Source organism: Coregonus lavaretus, assembly GCF_964263955.1.
Source record: "Coregonus lavaretus genome assembly, contig: HAP1_SCAFFOLD_4423, whole genome shotgun sequence".
In the NCBI taxonomy this organism is placed as follows: domain Eukaryota; kingdom Metazoa; phylum Chordata; class Actinopteri; order Salmoniformes; family Salmonidae; genus Coregonus; species Coregonus lavaretus.
Window position 1 is genome coordinate 13,186 of NW_028157563.1, and position 13,089 is coordinate 26,274.

Below are 13,089 nucleotides of genomic sequence, written 5' to 3' on the forward strand. Positions count from 1 at the left end.
CATGTTTGTTCATTGATTTCACCTGTTAGTTACTCCCCTGGTCTCATCAGCTCCTTATTTAGTTCAGTTCTTTCTGTTTGTGCCTTGTGAGGTGTTGTCCGTTTTGACTCTACTAAGCCTTTTCCTAGCTCGTTTGTGAGAACCAGTTATAGCCTTCAGTCCTAGTTTTTGATTCTCCTGCCTTTGTTATGACCATTGCCTGCCTGTGACCACGATTCCTGCCTTCTGCGAAGGTGAAATTAACACCTGCCATGCTCTGTGCTTGAATCTACACCTTTTTCCTCCCTGAGTATTCATTACAATATATTTAATATATTGTTATTCCATTCCTTTACTTAGATTTGTGTGTATTAGGTTTTTGTTGTGTATCTGTTAGATATTACTGGCTAGATATTGCTGCACTGTCGGAACTAGAAGCACAAGCATTTCACTGCAATCGCAATAACATCTGCTAAACATGTGTATGTGACCAATACATTTGATTTGACAGAAAAATGTAATGTCTGGTAGGCTTAGGGACATTTTACAGATAAGGGCTTGGTCCTATGAGAAGGTTTTTGGACTACAAGTTCCCCAGAGTGAATTACTAGATGGACACTGTCAGGCTGCTTCTCTGAGAACAACAGGTCTGACTGCTGAGAAAAATAATCTTTAATCTGCCAGAGAGGCCTGTGATGTGATCCAGAGCATGGTGTTAATATGGATGACTGTTACGTGTGACATGTTTTTCTTTCTCCCAATCTTCCTTTTGTAGTGTGTGTGTGTGGTTGTTCTGGTTATTACAGGTGTGCTGAGTTGCGGTCCGGAGTCCTGGCAGCTGTGGTTGAGTGACTGATTGACTAGAGTACATAAACTGTTTGCCGTGTGAGCTCGAGAGAGAGAGAGAGGGGGCACTTTTTGTTTGTCTGAGGATTTGGTTGTTTTGATGTGTCTTTGTTTGTGTTCCAGCCTGTCTTCCTGCTGTATTCCACCCTACCTAGGTCCTGGAGAAGGGAAAGGTAGTTCTGCCCATGGGTGTACATTCACACGTAGATAACCCACTGTTTTACACACTAGGTTAGCCGGGCGGGTGTCACCCCTGTATTTGTGGTAACAGGTAGGAAAGCGGGTTAAGGCTTAGAGTGTGTTAGGAAGGATTAGGTGTGTAGAAGAGGAGGGACCTTTTGTTTATGTTCATTACTTGGACCCCGGTTCCCAAACATTCCCTTCTCTTACCTTCCCTGGTTTGTTTGATTGGTCTTTGCTTTATTACTGTTTCTTTATGGGTGTTATATATTATGTTGTTTAATATCTTACTAAATGTCCCCGAGGGCGAACGTTGAGTTCTGGTTGTTGTGTCTGGTTATTTTAGTTAGTTACACCCCACATTTCTTCCCCATCCATCTAGTTTACATTGTGTGCACTGGCATTTACATCTCCTCCTCAGACGAGCTACACCCGAGGGGAGAACGAAACAATGACAGAGAGGAGAGAGAGAGACCCAGAAAAGAACCGTTCAATTCTACAACCACCTAAAAAGAAGCGATTCCCAAACCTTCCATAACAAAGCCATCACCTACAGAGAGATGAATCTAAGCAAGCTGGTCCTGGGGCTCTGTTCACAAACAGAGCCCCAGGACAGCAATACAATTAGACCCAACCAAATCATGAGAAAACAAAAATAATTACTTGATACATTGGGAAGAATTAACAAAAAAACAGAGCAAACTAGAATGCTATTTGGCCCTAAACAGAGAGTACACAGTGGCAGAATACCTGACCACTGTGACTGACCCAAACTTAAGGAAAGCTTTGACCATGGACAGACTCAGTGAGCATAGCCTTGCTATTGAGAAAGGCCGACGTAGGCAGACCTGGCTCTCAAGAGAAGACAGGCTATGTGCACACTGCCCACAAAATGAGGTGGAAACTGAGCTGCACTTCCTAATTTCCTGCCGAATGTATGATCATATTAGAGACACATATTTCCCTCAGATTACAGAGATCCACAAAGAATTCGAAAACAAACCCAATTTTGATAAACTCCCTTATCTACTGGGTGAAATACCACAGTGTGCATCACAGCAGCAAGATTTGTGACCTGTTGCCACAAGAAAAGGGCAACCAGTGAAGAACAAACACCATTGTAAATAATATGAATAATAATATACATCCCATATTTATTTTCTCTTTTGTACCTTAACTATTTGCACATGAATATAACACTGTATATACAGTCGTGGTCAAAAGTTTTGAGAATGACACAAGTATTGGCCTTCACAAAGTTTGCTGCTTCAGTGTTTTTAGATATTTTTGTCAGGTGTTACTATGGTATACTGAAGTATAATTACAAGCATTCCATAAGTGTCAAAGGCTTTTATTGACAATTACATTAAGTTTATGCAAAGAGTCAATATTTGCTGTGTTGACCCTTCTTTTTCAAGACCTCTGCAATCCGCCCTGGCTTGCTGTCAATTAACTTCTGGGCCACATCCTGACTGATGGCAGCCCATTCTTGCATAATCAATGCTTGGAGTTTGTCAGAATTTGTGGGTTTTTGTTTGTCCACCCGCCTCTTGAGGATTGACCACAAGTTCTCAATGGGATTAAGGTCTGGGGAGTTAGGAAAAGCTTCCAGTCTGTTATTCTAACTCAATCAGCATGACAGAGTGATCTCCAGCCTTGTCCTCGTCAACACTCTCACCTGTGTTAACGAGATAATCACTGACATGATGGCAGCTGGTCCTTTTGTGGCAGGGATGAAATGCAGTGGAAACGTTTTTTTGGGATTAAGTTCATTTTCATGGCAAATGGGGGACTTTGCAATTAATTGCAATTCATCTGATCACTCTTCATAACATTCTGGAGTATATGCAAATTACCATCATAAAAACTGAGGCAGCAGACTTTGTGAAAATTCATATTTGTGTCATTCTCAAAACTTTCGACCACGACTGTAGACATAATATGTGTAACTTGTGTAATATTTACTGTTCATATTTGTTTATTTCATTTTTGTTTATTATCTATTTCACTTGCTTTGGCAATGTTAAACATATGTTTCCCATGCTAATAAAACTCTTTGAATTGGGGAGAGAGAGAGAGAGAGAGAGGTTCTCACCAGCCTTCCCAGCCACGTCCTCTGCACTCATGTTCTGAGGGTTCTGTCTGATCCTGAACGTCAGGGCCGGACCCACAACACTGAAGGAACAACATGAGTAGGTCAGTTTACACACACATGCGTACACACAAATACACACCACACTCATTATCACACACAGACACACAGCAGTGCAGTACCTGATGTTGATGAAGCTTCTGGTAGTCAGGTGGATTCTCTCTGCCAGTAGATCCAGTAGTTTCACCCCATCATACAGACTGAGAGGACTAGAGAACAACAACAACAACACACACTTACATTCATCAACATGCATATGACCTTTAGAGTCTAGATTCAACATCATAGCATATGACCTTTAGAGTCTAGATTCAACATCATAGCATATGACCTTAGAGTCTAGATTCAACATCATAGCATATGACCTTAGAGACTAGACTCAACATCATAGCATATGACCTTAGAGACTAGACTCAACATCATAACATATGACCTTTAGAGACTAGACTCAACATCATAACATATGACCTTTAGAGACTCAACATCATAGCATATGACCTTTAGAGTCTAGACTCAACATCATAGCATATGACCTTAGTCTAGACTCAACATCATAGCATATGACCTTAGAGACTAGACTCAACATCATAGCATATGACCTTTAGAGTCTAGACTCAACATCATAGCATATGACCTTTAGAGTCTAGACTCAACATCATAGCATATGACCTTAGTCTAGACTCAACATCATAGCATATGACCTTAGAGTCTAGCATAAAACCTTGCCTCCGGCATTGAAGAGCTGATGATATCAGGGACTCAGGCATACATACATTTAATGTAAGTCATATCCATTTGTAACAGGAGGTCACAGTCTAGCCAGTATTAGGGACTACGAGAGGTAAAACTAGAGATCCACACAGTACGTTACTAGGACTGACCTCTGGTTAGTGACGATGTATCCATACTCCTCCCTGGCTGCACTTCCTGTCTCAGCAGCCGGTAGCCCCGCTGGGACATAGGAGGTTTTCACCTTCCCTTCCACATCCACAGAGGGGCCCTCGGCTGTCACGCTGCCCCCTAGAGGTGCTGTGAGGGGGGGACTAGTGGCAGCAGGGGCCACCTTGGGCCCTGGGGCAGAGGAGGGAGGGGGGACAAGGACGGGAGCTTTATCTGCCTTGTTGGACACTGTGTCACTGCTTTTAAGAACCTGCTGCATCTGTGTAGATGAGGAGGAAGAGGAGGAAGAAGAAGAAATGGAGGAAGAAGAGGGGAGGAGCAAGGGGAGGAGGACACACATGACGATAATGGTTATATGGTCATTATGTTACAGTAAACAACATGTTATTATCATATAATAATAAGGCATTTAGCAGACGCTTTTATCCAAAGCGACTTACAGTCATGTGTGCATACATTTTTGTGTATGGGTGGTCCCGGGGATCGAACCCACTACCTTGGCGTTACAAGCGCCGTGCTCTACCAGCTGAGCTACAGAGGACCATATCACATTTGATGTTCTTATGTACCGTATACTCCTATCTGATCTTAACATACCTCCTTTAGATCATTGGTAAGTGGATCTGAAAAACAAGAGAGAGCATTACAAAGATGTTTTAGCAAGGCAGATGGAGTATAGGGTCAATGTAAATAGTCCGGGTGGCCATTTGATGAATTGTTCAGCAGTCTTATGGCTTGGGGGTAGAAGCTGTTAAGGAGCCTTTTGGACCTAGACTTGGCGCGCCGGTACCGCTTGCCGTGCGGTAGCAGAGAGAACAGTCCATGACTTGGGTGACTTCCCCTAACCCTAACCCTAACCTTAACCCTTAATCCTAACTCCTGACCCCTAGCCTAGCTTAGCAAGCTAGTTAACGTTAGCCACCTAGCTAGAATTTGTAGCATATCAAACGTTTTGCAAATTCATAACATATTGTACATTTTGCAAATTCATAACATATAATACGAATTGTAATTAGTAACATACCATATGAAATGGGTGATGGACATCCACAAATTAATACATACCATATTAAACATAACATATCAGACTAAATGCAGTGACTTACACACAGAATAATAATACGAAATGCTCTTAGACCAGGTTGCATATACTGTAAATCCAATGAAAAGGAGAGACTGGGAGGCAAAAAAACATAAGGATATCTGTATCATTTATTCGATGACTATAATGTGTTGTAAGTCGTACCTATGATGTCCTGGTCCTCTGCCTGCATCAGCTGCAGCGCAACAGCAAGTCTGTAGAGCTGCTGGGGGGTCAGGTCTCTTGGGTCAACGCCGTACCTCTCCAGGATCTCCGTCATACGCTGCAGGATCAACTCTACACAGGACAGGAGAGACTATGTCAGTATCAGCAGTGCATGTTTTGGGGTAATATTCAGTAGTGAACTATATGTAGTTGAACTAGTAATTGAATTACATTTTGCTGTAGCTTGGTGGTAGTTCAATTCAATTCAAATCTTGGTAGTGTTTTCAGTAGTTCATTTATTTATTTTTTTGTCATGTAGTGGTGTAGTTAACTACTTATTTATTTTATTTACTTATTTAGCAACAACAACAAAAAAGAGAACATAAAGTAAAGCAGGAAATCATTGTCTTTCTTTTTTGGTATCAGACTGACCTAATTCTCACTTCAAATATAGTTTTTGTGTTTAATAGGCTAAAAAAACACATTCCGTTAAGATCTGACTCCAGAGTGATCTGTTCTTGCAAATTGTAGTCTATAATATTTCATATTTAGATATGATAATATTTCACGAAGTAGTTTGGATGTAGTGTAACTACTTTTTTCAGAGTAACTTTAGTTATGTAAAACTATATTTTTCTTAAGGGTGGCTTTAGTCTAGCTTAACTTCTTCCAGTGGGATGTAATTGGTAGCTTGGTTAACTATATTTTTCAGAGTAGCTTTCCCCCGACACTGATCAGTATGGAGTCTACAGAGACATGAGTTCAACAGGGGCCGGATTTATAAAAGTTGCGTACATACAAAATATTACCCCAAAACATGCATGCAAAAGCTGGCATTTATCAAAACTGAACTTCAAGCGAGAATGTTCTTAGTTCCCCGCAAAACTTTATACCATGCATAAGCAAAGTTTTCTTTATATGAACTGTAACTCAGTAAAATCTTTGAAATTGTTGCATGTTGCATTTATATTTGTGTTCAGTATAGCTACAAAAGTAGTAACTGGTTGAAAAGTAGCTAATTAGCTAAAGTGCTAAAGTTGTCCATGACGAGATTCGAACTTGCAACCTTCGGGTTGCTAGATGTTCACATTATACACTCAGCCAGATCAACCACCCTGCTTTCGTTTTTTCCTTAAGTGACCATCTGTCTTATTATGTAACCATAGCAAACGTAACGTAGCATAATGTGTGAAGTGTTCCGGATTTATGCTTCCTATGTTACATCTAGTCTATGAGACGAGGCTGTTTGCTTTGACCTGTGTAGGCTACCACTGTAAGTAGGCCTGTAGTTCAAAAAATTAATACTGAGTAGACATACTACATTTACATTTACATACTAGACAATGTTTCAGAATTCGCGGGCAGTGGAACATATTTAGGTTCAGGAAAAAGTAAACGCAAGACATTATTGAATTCAAACGATCTGATTAAAGGTCCACAACAATTTGCAATATTTTTTCTTTCTTTCAGAAACTGTTAGATACAGCCAATTTTAACTGTAAAAGTTTAAAACATACTGCCAACACATGCGGAGACATTTGATGAAGTTCTCCATTGCTATTTCCTTTAGAAACATCCTTGGTCTAATTCCAACATTATTTATAATAAAGGATACATAGAGAAAATAGGACCTCTCTGAAATGAAAATGGATGCCCCTCACTTCTGCAAAATATATTTGACCTAAACCCTCCCTGAACGCTTGAAAAAGAACAAGTGACCCTCCGCTACACCAAGAATAATAATTAAATCACAAAGTGGATAGCAGAGAACAGCCTTACAGTTTACCCTCACGCCTAGGACAGACCAGAGCCTTTAGATATGCCGTTTTAAAAACTGTTCTTCGTCCTGTCAGCATTAGATGACAACGCAGGAATTTTGATAGACAGGGCTGAGGCCAGAAGGTTGTGGGTTCACAGACCAACGTGGACAAGGGATGGGGTGGAAAGATCTCCTTTATAGTAAAAGCATTGCATGAATCTATCATTGTATTTGCGACTCTGAGGAAAGAATTGCCTTTTAGTTTCAAGTTTTAATGTCACATGCACAAGTACAGTGAAATGCCTTTCTTGCAAACTCAAAACTCAACAATGCAATAATCAATAACAATGTAATACTCACTTTTATAAAAATTTCAGGCAATTCTACGTCATTTTACATATTAGCAGAATCATAGAGATGGTCCTATGTGTTCATCTGACAAAGCTAAGAATGGACAGAGAGAGAGGCCTGTGTGTTTATCTGACAAAGCTAAGAATGGACAGAGAGATAGGCCTATGTGTTCAAATCAAATCAAATCAAATTTTATTGGTCACATGCGCCGAATACAACAGGTGCAGACATTACAGTGAAATGCTTACTTACAGCCCTTAACCAACAGTGCATTTATTTTAAACAAAAAAAGTAAGAATAAAACAACAACAAAAAAGTGTTGAGAAAAAAAGAGCAGAAGTAAAATAAAGTGACAGTAGGGAGGCTATATATACAGTAAAATAAAGTGACAGTAGGGAGGCTATATATACATAGATATGATAATATTTCACGAAGTAGTTTGGATGTAGTGTAACTACTTTTTTCAGAGTAACTTTAGTTATGTAAAACTATATTTTTCTTAAGGGTGGCTTTAGTCTAGCTTAACTTCTTCCAGTGGGATGTAATTGGTAGCTTGGTTAACTATATTTTTCAGAGTAGCTTTCCCCCGACACTGATCAGTATGGAGTCTACAGAGACATGAGTTCAACAGGGGCCGGATTTATAAAAGTTGCGTACATACAAAATATTACCCCAAAACATGCATGCAAAAGCTGGCATTTATCAAAACTGAACTTCAAGCGAGAATGTTCTTAGTTCCCCGCAAAACTTTATACCATGCATAAGCAAAGTTTTCTTTATATGAACTGTAACTCAGTAAAATCTTTGAAATTGTTGCATGTTGCATTTATATTTGTGTTCAGTATAGCTACAAAAGTAGTAACTGGTTGAAAAGTAGCTAATTAGCTAAAGTGCTAAAGTTGTCCATGACGAGATTCGAACTTGCAACCTTCGGGTTGCTAGATGTTCACATTATACACTCAGCCAGATCAACCACCCTGCTTTCGTTTTTTCCTTAAGTGACCATCTGTCTTATTATGTAACCATAGCAAACGTAACGTAGCATAATGTGTGAAGTGTTCCGGATTTATGCTTCCTATGTTACATCTAGTCTATGAGACGAGGCTGTTTGCTTTGACCTGTGTAGGCTACCACTGTAAGTAGGCCTGTAGTTCAAAAAATTAATACTGAGTAGACATACTACATTTACATTTACATACTAGACAATGTTTCAGAATTCGCGGGCAGTGGAACATATTTAGGTTCAGGAAAAAGTAAACGCAAGACATTATTGAATTCAAACGATCTGATTAAAGGTCCACAACAATTTGCAATATTTTTTCTTTCTTTCAGAAACTGTTAGATACAGCCAATTTTAACTGTAAAAGTTTAAAACATACTGCCAACACATGCGGAGACATTTGATGAAGTTCTCCATTGCTATTTCCTTTAGAAACATCCTTGGTCTAATTCCAACATTATTTATAATAAAGGATACATAGAGAAAATAGGACCTCTCTGAAATGAAAATGGATGCCCCTCACTTCTGCAAAATATATTTGACCTAAACCCTCCCTGAACGCTTGAAAAAGAACAAGTGACCCTCCGCTACACCAAGAATAATAATTAAATCACAAAGTGGATAGCAGAGAACAGCCTTACAGTTTACCCTCACGCCTAGGACAGACCAGAGCCTTTAGATATGCCGTTTTAAAAACTGTTCTTCGTCCTGTCAGCATTAGATGACAACGCAGGAATTTTGATAGACAGGGCTGAGGCCAGAAGGTTGTGGGTTCACAGACCAACGTGGACAAGGGATGGGGTGGAAAGATCTCCTTTATAGTAAAAGCATTGCATGAATCTATCATTGTATTTGCGAGTCTGAGGAAATAATTGCCTTTTAGTTTCAAGTTTTAATGTCACATGCACAAGTACAGTGAAATGCCTTTCTTGCAAACTCAAAACTCAACAATGCAATAATCAATAACAATGTAATACTCACTTTTATAAAAATTTCAGGCAATTCTACGTCATTTTACATATTAGCAGAATCATAGAGATGGTCCTATGTGTTTATCTGACAAAGCTAAGAATGGACAGAGAGAGAGGCCTGTGTGTTTATCTGACAAAGCTAAGAATGGACAGAGAGATAGGCCTATGTGTTCAAATCAAATCAAATCAAATTTTATTGGTCACATGCGCCGAATACAACAGGTGCAGACATTACAGTGAAATGCTTACTTACAGCCCTTAACCAACAGTGCATTTATTTTAAACAAAAAAAGTAAGAATAAAACAACAACAAAAAAGTGTTGAGAAAAAAAGAGCAGAAGTAAAATAAAGTGACAGTAGGGAGGCTATATATACAGTAAAATAAAGTGACAGTAGGGAGGCTATATATACAGGGGGGTACCGTTGCATAGTCAATGTGCGGGGGCACCGGCTAGTTGAGGTAGTTGAGGTAATATGTACATGTGGGTAGAGTTAAAGTGACTATGCATAAATACTTAACAGAGTAGCAGCAGCGTAAAAAGGATGGGGTGGGGGGGCAGTGCAAATATTCCGGGTAGCTGATTAGCTGTTCAGGAGTCTTATGGCTTGGGGGTAGAAGCTGTTGAGAAGTCTTTTGGACCTAGACTTGGCACTCCAGTACCGCTTGCCGTGCGGTAGCAGAGAGAACAGTCTATGACTAGGGTGGCTGGAGTCTTTGACAATTTTGAGGGCCTTCCTCTGACACCGCCTGGTATAGAGGTCCTGGATGGCAGGGAGCTTTGCCCCAGTGATGTACTGGGCTGTACGCACCACCCTCTGTAGTGCCTTGCGGTCAGAGGCCAAGCAGTTGCCATACCAGGCGGTGATGCAACCAGTCAGGATGCTCTCGATGGTGCAGCTGTAGAATTTTTTGAGGATCTGAGGACCCATGCCAAATCTTTTTAGTCTCCTGAGGGGGAATAGGCTTTGTCGTGCCCTCTTCACGACTGTCTTGGTGTGTTTGGACCATGATAGTTTGTTGGTGATGTGGACACCAAGGAACTTGAAGCTCTCAACCTGTTCCACTACAGCCCCGTCGATGAGAATGGGGGCGTGCTCAGTCCTCTTTTTTTTCCTGTAGTCCACAATCATCTCCTTTGTCTTGGTCACGTTGAGGGAGAGGTTGTTGTCCTGGCACCACACGGCCAGATCTCTGACCTCCTCCCTATAGGCTGTCTCATCGTTGTCGGTGATCAGGCCTACCACTGTTGTGTCGTCGGCAAACTTAATGATGGTGTTGGAGTCGTGCCTGGCCATGCAGTCATGGGTGAACAGAGAGTACAGGAGGGGACTGAGCACGCACCCCTGAGGGGCCCCCGTGTTGAGGATCAGTGTGGCAGATGTGTTGTTACCTACCCTTACCACCTGGGGGCGGCCCGTCAGGAAGTCCAGGATCCAGTTGCAGAGGGAGGTGTTTAGTCCCAGGATCCTTAGCTTAGTGATGAGCTTAGAGGGCACATTCATCTTATCATATTTCTCCAATGCCAAATCAGTGTGTCTTACGAGACTGTCCCTGTTTGCAAATAATTACATCTTTAGGAATCTGAGCATGGTACTTTCAAAAGTTAGGCCTACCTTTCCACCCCAGACAGTAGGCCTACCGACGCAGACAAAATGTAAGATTTAACTGCTGGCTACTCTTCTTCCATGGCTTAACCCAACGAGAGAGGGTCACAAGTGGTTCCCTAAAAGCTGTCTGGGTTTAAACATCTTCTATTATACAGAAAGTGAATAGCTTAATCAATTGATAGTGACAGAATTAGATTACTTCCCAAGCAAAGTCCATTGTTTGTCTCCTCGGCTGTAGAAGGTTGTAGCTCAGCATCTGAATATGAAAGAAACTAAACAATGATATCGGAGTCACGTCTTTCCCCGGGATTTTACAGCTTGTTTGTAGCATAAAGCATCGCGGACCAAAGCGCTGTTACAGATCACTTTATACAGTGGAGAAAAAAAGTATTTAGTCAGCCACCAATTGTGCAAGTTCTCCCACTTAAAAAGATGAGAGAGGCCTGTAATTTTCATCATAGGTACACGTCAACTATGACAGACAAATTGAGAAAAGAAAATCCAGAAAATCACATTGTAGGATTTTTTATGAATTTATTTGCAAACTTTTTTCCTCCATTTTCTTTAATAAAAAGTAGGCCTGTGGCATACCCCCTCATATCCCCTTATACCCCCTCATATCCCCTAATACCCCCTCATATCCCCTCATACCCCCTCATACCCCCTCATACCCCCTCATATCCCCTCATACCCCCTCATATCCCCTCATACCCCCTCAATTCAAGTCCTGGTTTTAACTTAACAGCCCTTTTTTATTTATTATTTATATATTATATTATATTTATTTATTTCCTTGGTGGGTGGAGGAATTGACCAACAAATCTATGGATATAGCATCCTATAGCCTAATTTCTTCTGTCAAACAGGAAGGCCTACCTCTTATTTCTTAAATAGGAAGAAATAGACTCCAACACAAAGCCCTCTTGTTGTTAGTAAAGTCTAATTAAAATGAAGACGGTTGAAATGAATTATGCCTACTTCCAGCACCATGAGCTGCCCATTTCCGATTGATTGTGCCGCGACTGCTGCTTCAAGTTTGAGCACCACAATGTAAATTACTCGAATCTGGCTTATTGTGAGGTCAATAACTCTGATAAAAACATTATGGGCAAGAAACATATTGTTATAATTCAAATCAATTCTAGTAGTATCAAACTATCAACCCCCACCTGTGGACGTCGGGCCCTCATACCACCCTCATGGAGTCTGTTTCTGACCGTTTGAGCAGACACATGCACATTTGTGGCCTGCTGGAGGTCATTTTGCAGGGCTCTGGCAGTGCTCCTCCTGCTCCTCCTTGCACAAAGGCGGAGGTAGCGGTCCTGCTGCTGGGTTGTTGCCCTCCTACGGCCTCCTCCACGTCTCCTGATGTACTGGCCTGTCTCCTGGTAGCGCCTCCATGCTCTGGACACTACGCTGACAGACACAGCAAACCTTCTTGCCACAGCTCGCATTGATGTGCCATCCTGGATGAGCTGCACTACCTGAGCCACTTGTGTGGGTTGTAGACTCCGTCTCATGCTACCACTAGAATGAAAGCACCACCAGCATTCAAAAGTGACCAAAACATCAGCTAGGAAGCATAGGAACTGAGAAGTGGTCTGTGGTCACCACCTGCAAAATCAGTCCTTTATTGGGGGTGTCTTGCTAATTGCCTATAATTTCCACCTGTTGACTATTCCATTTGCACAACAGCATGTGAAATGTATTGTCAATCAGTGTTGCTTCCTAAGTGGACAGTTTGATTTCACAGAAGTGTGATTGACTTGGAGTTACATTGTGTTGTTTAAGTGTTCCCTTTATTTTTTTGAGCAGTGTATTAGTATCAAACTATGAAAGTTGACCTCCAGTCCTCCTTCTCATCTTAGCGCGCTCCTTGTCAAACTGAACAGATCATAGGCTATAGGATAGATTGCGAGCAAGAGAGTGCATTATTTGGACGAGGCCTAATCAAAAACTATTTTCGGAAGAAGCCATTGACTCTCCTCCTGAACTGCCACCGTAGGCCTACACAGCACAGCCATTGGTCAAGCAGCACACAAACACTTTTTTGATCAGCAAGAGCAGAGCAGGCGGTGGCTCAGGGTGGGAATATCC

The 13,089-nt window shown here is 41.2% G+C and overlaps 1 pseudogene across 1 annotated transcript in view; it reads right to left on the reverse strand.

The window, feature by feature from the left end:
* Positions 1 to 13,089, reverse strand: part of LOC311125251 — a 48,098-nt pseudogene that overhangs the window by 11,400 nt on the left and 23,609 nt on the right. The window contains exons 6-10 of the transcript in view: positions 5,304 to 5,435; positions 4,655 to 4,680; positions 4,039 to 4,316; positions 3,280 to 3,366; positions 3,101 to 3,180 (exon numbers count right to left, since the gene is read on the reverse strand). The product of the transcript in view is annotated as an uncharacterized misc_RNA (transcript). The remainder of the gene's footprint in view (positions 1 to 3,100; positions 3,181 to 3,279; positions 3,367 to 4,038; positions 4,317 to 4,654; positions 4,681 to 5,303; positions 5,436 to 13,089) is intronic.